Genomic DNA, 13,865 nt, shown 5'->3' with positions numbered 1-13,865 from the left:
AGAAGCTCCAACGGCTAGAATCCAACGGCAGTGATGACGTGGCAGGGGCACCGGACTGTCCGGTGTGCACCGGACTGTCCGGTGCGCCATCAAACAGAAGCCTCCAGCCAACGGTCAAGTTTGGTGGTTGGGGCTATAAATACCCCAACCACCCCACATTCATATTCATCCAAGTTTTCCACTTCTCAACCACTTACAAGAGCTAGGCATTCAATTCTAGACACATTCAAAGAGATCAAATCCTCTCCAATTCCACACAAAACCCTAGTGATTAGAGAGAGTGATTTGCCGTGTTCTTTTGAGCTCTTGCGCTTGGATCGCATTCTTTCTTTCTCTTTTGCTCTTGTGATCAATACTCAATTGTAACCGAGGCAAGAGGCACCAATTGTGTGGTGGCCCTTGCGGGGAAGTTTTTGTTCCCGGTTGATTGAGAAGAAGGAAAGCTCACTCGGTCCGAGGGACCGTTTGAGAGAGGGAAGGGTTGAAAGAGACCCGGCCTTTGTGGCCTCCTCAACGGGGAGTAGGTTTGCGAGAACCGAACCTCGGTAAAACAAATCCGCGTGTCACTCTCCTTATTTGCTTGCGATTTGTTTTGCGCCCTCTCTCGCGGACTCGTTTATATTTCTAACGCTAACCCGGCTTGTAGTTGTGTTTATATTTGTAAATTTCAGTTTCGCCCTATTCACCCCCCCTCTAGGCGACTATCAATTGGTATCGGAGCCCGGTGCTTCATTAGAGCCTAACCGCTCGAAGTGATGTCGGGAGATCACGCCAAGAAGGAGATGGAGACCGGCGACGACAAGCCCACTACAAGCCAAGGGAGCACTTCATCTTCATCGGAAGAGTCCCGCACCAAGAGAAGAGAGAAGAAGAAGAAATCCTCCAAGCGGAAGGAGAAAAGATCTTCCTCTTCTCACCATAAGGAGAAGAAGGAAAAATCTTCTCACAAGCCGCATCGGAGTGGGGACAAGCACAAAAGGATGAGGAAGGTGGTCTTCTACGAGACCGACACTTCATCGACCTCCACCTCCGGCTCCGACGCGGCGTCCGTCACTTCTAAACGCCAAGAGCGTAAGAAGTATAGTAAGATCCCCCTACGCTACCCTCGCGTTCCTAAACATACACCTTTACTTTCCGTCCCATTAGGCAAACCACCAACTTTTAATGGTGAAGATTATGCTATGTGGAGTAATTTGATGCGATTTCATCTAACCTCTCTCCACAAAAGATTATGGGATGTTGTTGAGTATGGTGTACAGGTACCATCCGTAGGGGATGAGGACTACGACACGGACGAAGTGGCCCAAATAGAGCACTTCAACTCTCAAGCCACAACCATTCTCCTTGCCTCTTTAAGCAAGGAGGAATACAACAAAGTACAAGGGTTGAAGAACGCCAAGGAGATTTGGGACCTACTCAAGACGGCGCATGAGGGTGATGAACTCACCAAGATCACCAAGCGGGAAACGATCGAGGGGGAGCTCGGTCGCTTCCGTCTTCGCCAAGGGGAGGAGCCACAAGACATGTACAACCGGCTCAAGACCTTGGTGAACCAAGTGCGCAACCTCGGGAGCACAAAATGGGATGACCACGAAGTGGTTAAGGTTATTCTGAGAGCCCTTATTTTCCTTAACCCTACTCAAGTACAATTAATTCGTGGCAATCCTAGATATACACAAATGACCCCCGAGGAAGTCATCGGGAATTTTGTTAGTTTTGAATGCATGATTAAGGGCTCCAAGAAGATCAACGAGCTTGATGAGCCTTCCACATCCGAGGCGCAACCCGTGGCCTTCAAGGCAACGGAGGAGAAGAAGGAGGAGTCTACACCAAGTAGACAACCAATTGACGCCTCCAAGCTCGACAATGAGGAGATGGCCCTAATCATCAAAAGCTTTAGGCAAATCCTCAAGCAACGGAAGGGGAAGGACTACAAACCCCATTCCAAGAAGGTTTGCTACAAGTGTGGTAAGCCCGGTCACTTCATTGCAAAATGTCCTATGTCTAGTGACAGTGACAGGGGCGACGACAAGAAGGGAAGAAGAAAGGAGAAGAAGAAATACTACAAGAAGAAGGGCGGCGATGCCCATGTTTGTCGGGAGTGGGACTCCGACGAAAGCTCAAGCGACTCCTCCGACGACGAGGACGCCGCCAACATCGCCGTCACCAAAGGCCTTCTCTTCCCCAACGTCGGCCACAAGTGTCTCATGGCCAAGGACGGCAAAAAGAAGGTAAAATCAAGGTCCTCCACTAAATATGAAACATCTAGTGATGAGGATGATGATAAAAATGAGGAGGATAACTTGCGCATTCTTTTTGCTAACCTTAACATGGAACAAAAGGAAAAATTAAATGAACTAATTAGTGCCATCCATGAAAAGGATGATCTCTTGGACTCCCAAGAGGACTTCCTAATCAAGGAGAATAAGAAACATGTTAAGGTTAAAAATGCTTACGCTCTACAAGTTGAAAAATGTGAAAAACTGTCTAGTGAGCTAAGCACTTGCCGTGAGATGATTGACAACCTTAGAAATGAAAATGCTACTTTAAATGCTAAGGTTGATTCACATGTTTCAATTACCAATCTTAGAGATGATAACGTTGACTTGCTTGTTAAGATTGATGAATTGAATGCATCTCTTGCTAGCCTTAGATTAGAGAATGAAAATTTAAATGCTAAGGCTAAAGATTTTAATGTTTGCAATGCTACTATTTCCGACCTTAGAACTAAGAATGAAATGTTGCATGCTAAGGTTGTAGAACTTAAATCTTGCAAACCCTCTACATCTAATGTTGAGCATGTTTCTATTTGCACTAGATGTAGAGATATTGATGTTGATGCTATCCATGATCACCTAGCCTTAATTAAAAAACAAAATGATCATATAGCTAAACTAGATGCTAAAATTGCCGAGCACAACTTAGAAAATGAGAAATTTAAATTTGCTCGTAGCATGCTTTATAATGGGAGACGCCCTGGCATCAAGGATGGCATTGGCTTCCAAAAGGGAGACAATGTCAAACTTAATGCCCCTCCTAAGAACTTGTCTAACTTTGTTAAGGGCAAAGCTCCCATGCCTCAGGATAACGAGGGTTACATTTTATACCCTGCAGGCTATCCTGAGAGCAAAATTAGGAAGATTCATTCTAGGAAGTCTCACTCTGGCCCTAACCATGCTTTCATGTATAAGGGTGAGACATCTAGTTCTAGGCAACCAACCCGTGCCAAGTTGCCTAAGAAGAAAATTCCTAATGCATCAAATGATCATGACATTTCATTTAAAACTTTTGATGCATCTTATGTGCTTACTAGCAAATCCGGCAAAGTAGTTGCCAAATTTGTTGGGGGCAAACACAAGGGCTCCAAGACTTGTGTTTGGGTACCCAAAGTTCTTGTATCTAATGCCAAAGGACCCAAAACAGTTTGGGTACCTAAAGTCAAGAACTAAATTTGTAGGTTTATGCATCCGGGGGCTCAAGTTGGATACTCGACAGCGGGTGCACAAACCACATGACCGGGGAGAAAAGGATGTTCTCCTCATATGAGAAAAACAAAGATCCCCAACGAGCTATCACATTTGGGGATGGAAATCAAGGGTTGGTCAAAGGTTTGGGTAAAATTGCTATTTCACCTGACCATTCCATTTCCAATGTTTTTCTTGTTGATTCATTAGATTACAACTTGCTTTCTGTTTCCCAATTATGTCAAATGGGCTACAACTGTCTTTTTACTGATATAGGTGTCACTGTCTTTAGAAGAAGTGATGATTCAATAGCATTTAAGGGTGTGTTAGAGGGTCAGCTATACTTAGTAGATTTTGATAGAGCTGAGCTCGACACATGTTTAATTGCTAAGACTAACATGGGTTGGCTCTGGCACCGCCGACTAGCCCATGTTGGGATGAAGAATCTTCATAAGCTTCTAAAGGGAGAGCACATTTTAGGACTAACCAATGTTCATTTTGAGAAAGACAGGATTTGTAGCGCATGCCAAGCAGGGAAGCAAGTTGGCACTCATCATCCACACAAGAACATAATGACGACTGACAGGCCACTGGAGCTCCTACACATGGATCTATTCGGCCCGATCGCTTACATAAGCATCGGCGGGAGTAAGTACTGTCTAGTTATTGTGGATGATTATTCTCGCTTCACTTGGGTATTCTTTTTACAGGAAAAATCTCAAACCCAAGAAACTTTAAAAGGATTCTTGAGACGGGCTCAAAATGAGTTCGGCTTAAGGATCAAGAAAATAAGAAGCGACAATGGGACGGAGTTCAAGAACTCTCAAATTGAAAGCTTCCTTGAGGAGGAGGGCATCAAGCATGAGTTCTCTTCTCCCTACACGCCACAACAAAATGGTGTAGTGGAGAGGAAGAATCGAACTCTATTGGACATGGCAAGAACCATGCTTGATGAGTACAAGACACCGGACCGGTTTTGGGCCGAAGCGGTCAACACCGCCTGCTACGCCATCAACCGGTTATATCTTCACCGAATCCTCAAGAAGACATCATATGAACTCCTAACCGGTAAAAAGCCCAACATTTCATATTTTAGAGTTTTTGGTAGCAAATGCTTCATTCTTATTAAAAGAGGTAGAAAATCTAAATTTGCTCCTAAAACTGTAGAAGGCTTTTTACTTGGTTATGATTCAAACACAAGGGCATATAGGGTCTTTAACAAGTCCACTGGACTAGTTGAAGTCTCTTGTGACGTTGTGTTTGATGAAACTAACGGCTCTCAAGTAGAGCAAGTTGATCTTGATGAGATAGGTGAAGAACAGGCTCCATGCATCGCACTAAGGAACATGTCCATCGGGGATGTGTGTCCTAAGGAATCCGAAGAGCCTCCAAGTACACAAGATCAACCATCCTCCTCCATGCAAGCATCTCCACCAACTCAAAATGAGGATGAGGCTCAAAATGATGAAGAGCAAAATCAAGAAGACGAGCCACCTCAAGATGATAGCAATGATCAAGGGGGAGATACAAATGATCAAGAAAAGGAGGATGAGGAAGAACCAAGACCGCCACACCCAAGAGTCCACCAAGCAATACAACGAGATCACCCCGTCGACACCATCCTCGGCGACATTCATAAGGGGGTAACTACTCGATCTCGGGTTGCACATTTTTGTGAACATTACTCTTTTGTTTCCTCTATTGAGCCACACAGGGTAGAGGAAGCACTTCAAGATTCGGATTGGGTGATGGCGATGCAAGAGGAGCTCAACAATTTCACAAGGAATGAGGTATGGTATTTAGTTCCACGTCCTAATCAAAATGTTGTAGGAACCAAGTGGGTCTTCCGCAACAAGCAAGATGAGCATGGTGTGGTGACAAGGAACAAAGCTCGACTCGTGGCCAAAGGGTATTCACAAGTCGAAGGTTTGGATTTTGGTGAAACCTATGCACCCGTAGCTAGGCTTGAGTCAATTCGCATATTATTGGCCTATGGTACTTACCATGGCTTTAAGCTCTATCAAATGGACGTGAAAAGTGCATTCCTCAATGGACCAATCAAGGAAGAGGTCTATGTTGAGCAACCCCCCGGCTTTGAAGACAGTGAGTATCCTAACCATGTCTATAAGCTCTCTAAGGCGCTTTATGGGCTCAAGCAAGCCCCAAGAGCATGGTATGAATGCCTTAGAGATTTTCTTATTGCAAATGGATTCAAAGTCGGAAAGGCCGATCCTACTTTATTCACTAAAACTCTTGAAAAAGACTTGTTTGTATGCCAAATTTATGTTGATGATATTATATTTGGGTCTACTAACGAGTCTACATGTGAAGAGTTTAGTAGGATCATGACACAGAAATTCGAGATGTCGATGATGGGGGAGTTGAAGTATTTTCTAGGATTCCAAGTCAAGCAACTCCAAGAGGGCACCTTCATTAGCCAAACGAAGTACACTCAAGACATTCTTGCTAAGTTTGGGATGAAGGATGCCAAACCCATCAAGACACCCATGGGAACTAATGGGCATCTCGACCTCGACACGGGAGGTAAGTCCGTGGATCAAAAGGTATACCGGTCGATGATTGGTTCATTGCTTTATTTATGTGCATCTCGACCGGACATTATGCTTTCCGTTTGCATGTGTGCAAGATTCCAATCCGACCCTAAGGAATCACACCTTACGGCCGTAAAACGAATCTTGAGATATTTGGCTTATACTCCTAAGTTTGGGCTTTGGTACCCTAGGGGATCCACATTTGATTTAATTGGTTATTCGGATGCCGATTGGGCGGGGTGCAAAATCAATAGGAAGAGCACATCGGGGACTTGCCAGTTCTTGGGAAGATCCTTGGTGTCTTGGGCTTCAAAGAAGCAAAATTCGGTCGCTCTTTCCACCGCCGAAGCCGAGTACATTGCCGCAGGACATTGTTGCGCGCAATTGCTTTGGATGAGGCAAACCCTGCGGGACTACGGTTACAAATTAACCAAAGTCCCTTTGCTATGTGATAATGAGAGTGCAATCAAAATGGCCGACAATCCCGTCGAGCATAGCCGCACTAAGCACATAGCCATTCGGTATCATTTTCTTAGGGATCACCAACAAAAGGGGGATATCGAGATTTCTTACATTAATACTAAAGATCAATTAGCCGATATCTTTACCAAGCCACTTGATGAACAATCTTTTACCAGACTTAGGCATGAGCTCAATATTCTTGATTCTAGAAATTTCTTTTGCTAAGCTTGCACACATAGCTCATTTGAATACCTTTGATCATATCTCTTCTATATGCTATGACTAATGTGTTTTCAAGTCTATTTCAAACCAAGTCATAGGTATATTGAAAGGGAATTGGAGTCTTCGGCGAAGACAAAGGCTTCCACTCCGTAACTCATACTTCGCCACCACTCCGAGCAACTCTCTCTTCTTCGGGGGAGAAATGAGCATCAAGGAAAAGGACTTCATCCTTGGGGGAGAGAGTAAAAGCTCAAACGCAAAAGGACTTCGTCTTTGGTATAATCTTAACTCACTTATTTATGACCAAAGGGGAAGATTGCACACCGAGGGCTCTAATGATTCCGTTTTTGGCGATTCATGCCAAAAAGGGGGAGAAATGAGCCCAAAGCAAAAGGACCGCACCACCACCACCAAATTCAAAAACTTAGTGCTTTCCAAAAGGCTTTATCATTTGGTATCCTATTGTGTTCAAAAGGGGGAGAAAGTAGTATTTCAGAAATGGTATATCAAAACCCTCTTGAACACTAAGAGGTGGATCTCTTTTAGGGGGAGTTTTGTTTAGTCAAAGGAAAAGCATTTGAAACAGGGGGAGGAAATTTCAAATCTTGAAAATGCTTTGCAAACTCTTATTCATGTACCTTTGACTATTTGCAAAAGATCTTTGAAATGGATTTACAAAAAGAATTTGCAAAAGCAAAACATGTGGTGCAAACGTGGTCCAAAATGTTATATAAGAAAGAAACATTCCTTGCATATCTTGTAAGTAATTATATTGGCTCAATTCCAAGTAACCTTTTCACTTACATTATGCAAACTAGTTCAATTATGCACTTCTATATTTGCTTTGGTTTGTGTTGGCATCAATCACCAAAAAGGGGGAGATTGAAAGGGAATTAGGCTTACACCTAGTTCCTAAATAATTTTGGTGGTTGAATTGCCCAACACAAATATTGGACTGACTAGTTTGCTCTAGTGTATAAGTTATACAGGTGCAAAAGGTTCACATCTAGCCAATAAAAAGATCAAGTGTTGGATTCAATAAAGGAGCAAAGGGGCAACCGAGGGCACCCCTGGTCTGGCGCACCGGACTGTCCGGTGTGCCACCGGACAGTGAACAGTACCTGTCCGGTGCACCAGGGAACTCAGACTTAAACTCTTCACCCTCGGGATTTCTCGGAAGACGGCGCGCTATAATTCACCGGACTGTCCGGTGTGCACCGGACATGTCCGGTGCTCCAAGGAAGCTCGGCCTCCTGAACTCACCAGCCTCGGGTTCGCGCGACAGCCGCTCCGCTATAATTCACCGGACTGTCCGGTGTGCACCGGACTGTCCGGTGTGCCAGCGGAGCAACGGCTCTCTGCGGCGCCAACAGCTCTCTGCGCAGCATTAAATGCGCGCGCAGCGCGCGCAGTCGTCAGGGCTGCCCATACCGGTGCACCGGACATCAAACAGTGCATGTCCGGTGTGCACCGGACACCCAGGCGGGCCCACAAGTCAGAAGCTCCAACGGCTAGAATCCAACGGCAGTGATGACGTGGCAGGGGCACCGGACTGTCCGGTGTGCACCGGACTGTCCGGTGCGCCATCAAACAGAAGCCTCCAGCCAACGGTCAAGTTTGGTGGTTGGGGCTATAAATACCCCAACCACCCCACATTCATATTCATCCAAGTTTTCCACTTCTCAACCACTTACAAGAGCTAGGCATTCAATTCTAGACACATTCAAAGAGATCAAATCCTCTCCAATTCCACACAAAACCCTAGTGATTAGAGAGAGTGATTTGCCGTGTTCTTTTGAGCTCTTGCGCTTGGATCGCATTCTTTCTTTCTCTTTTGCTCTTGTGATCAATACTCAATTGTAACCGAGGCAAGAGGCACCAATTGTGTGGTGGCCCTTGCGGGGAAGTTTTTGTTCCCGGTTGATTGAGAAGAAGGAAAGCTCACTCGGTCCGAGGGACCGTTTGAGAGAGGGAAGGGTTGAAAGAGACCCGGCCTTTGTGGCCTCCTCAACGGGGAGTAGGTTTGCGAGAACCGAACCTCGGTAAAACAAATCCGCGTGTCACTCTCCTTATTTGCTTGCGATTTGTTTTGCGCCCTCTCTCGCGGACTCGTTTATATTTCTAACGCTAACCCGGCTTGTAGTTGTGTTTATATTTGTAAATTTCAGTTTCGCCCTATTCACCCCCCCTCTAGGCGACTATCAGTACCTGTACTCCAAACTCAACAATATCCCAAATGCTTTTGTGGAGTGAGGTTAGGTGATATCTCATCATATCACTCCACCTAGAATAATCTTCACCGTTAAATGTTGGTGGTTTGCCTAATGGGACCAAAAGTAATGGAGTATGTCTAGGAATGCGAGAATAACGTAGGGGGATCTTACTATACTTCTTGCGCTCTTGGCGCTTAGAAGTGACGGACGCAGAGTCGCATCCCGATGTAGAGGGCGATGAAGAGTCGGTCTCGTAGTAGACCACTTTCTTCATTTTCTTCTTCTTCTCGCCACTCTTGTGCGTCCTAATGCTAGAAGGGGATCCCTCCTTCTTTTTGTTGCCGGACTCCCTTGATGGAGCCTTCCCGTGGCTTGTGGCGGGCTTCTCGCGGTCACCATCTCCTTCTTGGTGTGATCTCCTGACATCACTTCAAGCGGTTAAGCTCTAATGAAGTACCGGGCTCTGATACCAATTGAAAGTCGCCTAGAGGGGGGTGAATAGGGCGAATCTGAAATTTACAAACTTTAAGCACAACTACAAGTTGGGGTTAGCGTTAGAAATATAAACGAGTCCGAAAGAGAGGGCGAAAACAAATCACAAGCAAATAAGGCGGATGACACGGTGATTTGTTTTACCGAGGTTCGGTTCTTGCAAACCTACTCCCCGTTGAGGTGGTCACAAAGACCAGGTCTCTTTCAACCCTTTCCCTCTCTCAAACGGTCACTTAGACCGAGTGAGCTTCTCTTCTCAATCAAATGGGACATTAAGTCCCCACAAGGACCACCACACAATTGGTGTCTCATGCCTTGGTTACAATTGAGTTGGAATCAAGAAAGAATGAAGAAGAAAAGCAATCCAAGCGCAAGAGCTCAAAAGAACACAATTGTCTCTCTCACTAGTCACTATTTGATTGGAATGATCTTTGGACTTGGGAGAGGATTTGATCTCTTGTTTGTGTCTTGTATTGAATACTATAGCTCTTGTATGAGGTGTGAAGGCTGAAAACTTGGATGCAATGAATGGTGGGTGGTTGGGGGTATTTATAACCCTAACCACCAAAATAGCCGTTGGTGAAGGCTCCTGTTGCATGGTGCACCGGACAGTCTGGTGCGCCACCGGACACTGTCCGGTGCGCCAGCCACGTCACCCGCCCGTTGGGTTCTGACTGTTGGAGCTTCTGACAGTTGGGCCACCGGACAGTCCGGTGGTGCACCGGACAGTCACTGTTCACTGTCCGGTGCGCCTTCTGGCGCGTGTCCTGACTTCTGCACGCGCACGCGCGCACTGTAGCGCATTTATTGTTCTTGCAGACGACCGTTGGCGCTGTGTAGCCGTTACTCCGCTGGCACACCGGACAGTCCGGTGCTACACTAGACAGTCCGGTGAATTATAGCGGAGTGGCTCCCAGAAATCCCGAAGGTGGCAAGTTCAGAGTTTGGTTCCCTGGTGCACCGGACACTGTCCGGTGGTGCACCGGACAGTCCGGTGCGCCAGACTAGGGCACACTTTGGTTGTCTTTTGCTCTTTTTATTTGAATACTTTCTTGGTCTTTTTATTGGTTTGTTGTGAACCTTTGGCACCTGTAAAACTTATAATCTAGAGCAAACTAGTTAGTCCAATTATTTGTGTTGGGCAATTCAACCACCAAAATCAATTAGGAAAAGGTGTAAGCCTATTTCCCTTTCAGGTGACCTCGATCCACCAGCTCCTCTCTAACCCTAACCCCTCTCCCCTATCCAATCCCCTCTCGCTTGGTGAACTATGTGAGTTCGTCTCGTCCTCCCCTCCGGCCCTCCCCCGCTCGCCGTCGTCTCTAATCGGTGTCTGTCTGTCGTGTGTCGTCTGGGTGGCCCCCGTGTTCTTCGGCATCGGGCTCCGGTAGCACAGGTAAACCCTAACCCTAGATCTCCTTTGTGTCTTTCCTAAACCATAACCCTAACCCTAACCCTAACTCTTTTGTAGGTCAGTTGCTGATGCCTTGTCTTCCTCCTCTGGGGTAGATCGGGCATGGCGACTGCGTGCACCGTTGAGGGATGGTGCTGGAGATCAGCCGTCCGCGGTGAAGGTCGCCATGGCGGATGATGATGATGTCAATCCGGTCACCGGCAACGACGACCTTCACGCGGCAGGGCTTGTCCCAGATGACGAAGACGACATCCAGGCCGATGCTGCTGCTTTGCTCGGTATCGATCTAACCTCTGCTCCTGTCGATCTAAGTTCTAATCCGACCAACGCTAGTGGAGGGCCTGCTACGGCCACCGATACTCCGGTTGGCTCCACCAGCACCGATGGTGGTACTGGTACCTCATCTGTTGGTAAGCGTAAATCTACTGTCTGGGTTGATTTTGATGAGGTATTTGAGAAAGTGAATGGGTCCAATGTTCGAATTGCTGCTATTTGTAGAATGTGTAAGACTCGTTTATCTGCTAGATCTTCTGCTGGTACTGGGCATTTGCTTAGACACCAGAAAGCTTGTAGGAAGAAGGTTGATCATGCTGCTAGGGTCCAGTCTCGGCTTGCTTTCAATCCTGATGGTTCTCTACACAATTAGGAATATGATCCTATTTTTGCTCGAACTGAGTTGTGTCGTCTGATTGCTAGGCTTGACCTTCCATTAGGTATAGGTGAGCCACAGGCCTGGGAGGATTATATTGCCCGTGCTCATAACCCTAGGTTTACCAAAGTTTCTAGACAGACCACCACTAGAGATCTTCTCAAACTTTTCACTGAACGACGTAATGTGCTTATCAATTCTGTGTTGCCTGCTACTTCTTCGGTTGCATTAACCTCAGATATTTGGTCTGGTAATGCTAAGGAGGACTACATTAGTGTTGTCTGTCATTATGTTAATGCTGATTGGGAATTACAGAAAAGAGTCATTGGTCTTAGGCTTATTGAGGTTAGACATACTGGTCAAAATATTGCTGAAAGAATTGTTGTTGTGGTTGAGGAGTTTTGTCTGGTTGACAATATTTTCTCTATCACTCTAGACAATGCTTCTTCAAATTCAAAGGCTATGGATACATTGACACCTTTGTTTGTTGGTTATTTGGGTCCTGATCCTTCACCTGAATCTCAGGATCCTAATAGGCGTAACTACACTCTTATGCATCAACGCTGTGCTTGTCATATCATTAATCTCATTATTAAATCTGGAATGAAGAGACTGAAACCTTTTTTGGAAGATTTTAGAACTGCAATTAATTTCTTAAATGCTTCTAATTCTAGAATAGCAACATTTAAAGAGTATTGCAAAGCAAGGGGTGTTAGACCCAGAAAATTTGGCTTGGATATGTGTTGGCTTCGGCAAAAACTGCTTATACGTGATGCCGAAGCTACCACTCATGAAGCTTCGGTGTTATAGCGTATCCGAAGATGAAGGATCGAACCGACTTAAAGATAGAATGACCTTTTAGCCCATGAGGGTCTGGGTCATTGTTGTAAACTTTTATAAGGGGTATGATTGTAATTCCTTACAGGCTGTGTCCTGTGCCTATAAATAGTGAATAGTATTCCTTTACTGTTCACGCTATCCTGTAATTGCAAACGCATTGCTCTGGAATTATTGTTTCCTGCCAAGGCTAAGGTATAAATATGCCTAAACATTATGTTTTGGTATTTTAATTCATATAATAAAATGTGTGAATAATGTTATCTATCTATGGCATATCTCTCTCTAATACTCCATGTTTTATATTTTATTTCATATTGTTTTATAAGTCTGATCACGAAGGTATGACCTTCGTGATATTTTGTTCATGGTCTTCGTCCAAAGTTCATTAAACCCTTGGGGAGATAATGCTTTAGCGGACGAAGGACATTAATATTTAACATTTTATGTTGCCTTGTTCTTGATTCAAAGCATTTGAGAACAAGTCCCCAACAATATGGATGTTAGATGGAATTCTACTTATTTAATACTTAAACACTTGGTCCCATACAAAACTGTTTTTTCTGTCTTCATCAATTCACATTATGAGTCACAATTGTTGCCTCCTAATCATTGGTATGTTGCTGAGAATATTTTAGAGTTTCTAGAACTGTACTATGACTCTACTGTTGTTCTGTCTGGTGTTCATTATCCAACTAGTCCACTAGTTCTTCACCATATTCTGGAAATTGCATCTCATTTGAAAGCATGTGAAAGAGATTTAAATCTTAGAACTATTGTGTTTCCAATGCAACTTAAATTCCTTAAGTACTAGAGTGACATACCTTTGTTATATTCATATGCATTCATTCTGGACCCTAGAGCTAAGATGAGAGGTTTTTTTAATGTGTTGCATTTACTTGGTGACTGCACTGGGTGTGAGTACAGTACATATTATGCTAATGTCAAAAATGAATTGTATAAAATGTTTACTAAATATGAGACTAAGTTTGATGCAGTTAGGGCTCAAAGGGCTGCTCAGCCTTCTATTCATACAGGTAAAAAAACAAGCTTGGGGAAGAATATTTGGAGATTCCAGTTCAGGTGTTGTTGGTCCTCCCCCTATCTCTACCCCTTCTGCTTCATCTTCCTCTGCTATTTGTGAGCTCTCAGCCTACTTAGACATTGACAATGTCACTTCTTATGAGTTATGAGGATGATTTTGATATACTTCTCTGGTGGCGTGACCACAAGCTAACATATCCAGTTTTGTCCATAATGGCAAGGGATATTATGTCTGTTCCTGTATCTACTGTCTCTTCAGAGTCTTGTTTCAGTTTGACAGGGAGGATAATTGAGGAGCGACGACGACGCTTATTGCCTGAGAATGTGGAGATGCTGACTTGCTTAAAAGATTGGGAATTAGGAGAAAAGAGAGAACAACATGCTGTTGACAACCCAGAGCTTGAGGACTCAATCCAGAACTTATTTCTTGATGAAGATGAACCTGTTGCTGCTTAGTGACTTTGGTATTTACTACTTAGTTCTAGTCTTCTGTGCTTTGTCATTCAGTCATTGTGA

The sequence above is a fragment of the Zea mays genome, chromosome 1 (genome assembly GCF_902167145.1).
Source record: "Zea mays cultivar B73 chromosome 1, Zm-B73-REFERENCE-NAM-5.0, whole genome shotgun sequence".
Lineage (NCBI taxonomy): Eukaryota > Viridiplantae > Streptophyta > Magnoliopsida > Poales > Poaceae > Zea > Zea mays.
This window is presented reverse-complemented; position numbering follows the sequence as displayed.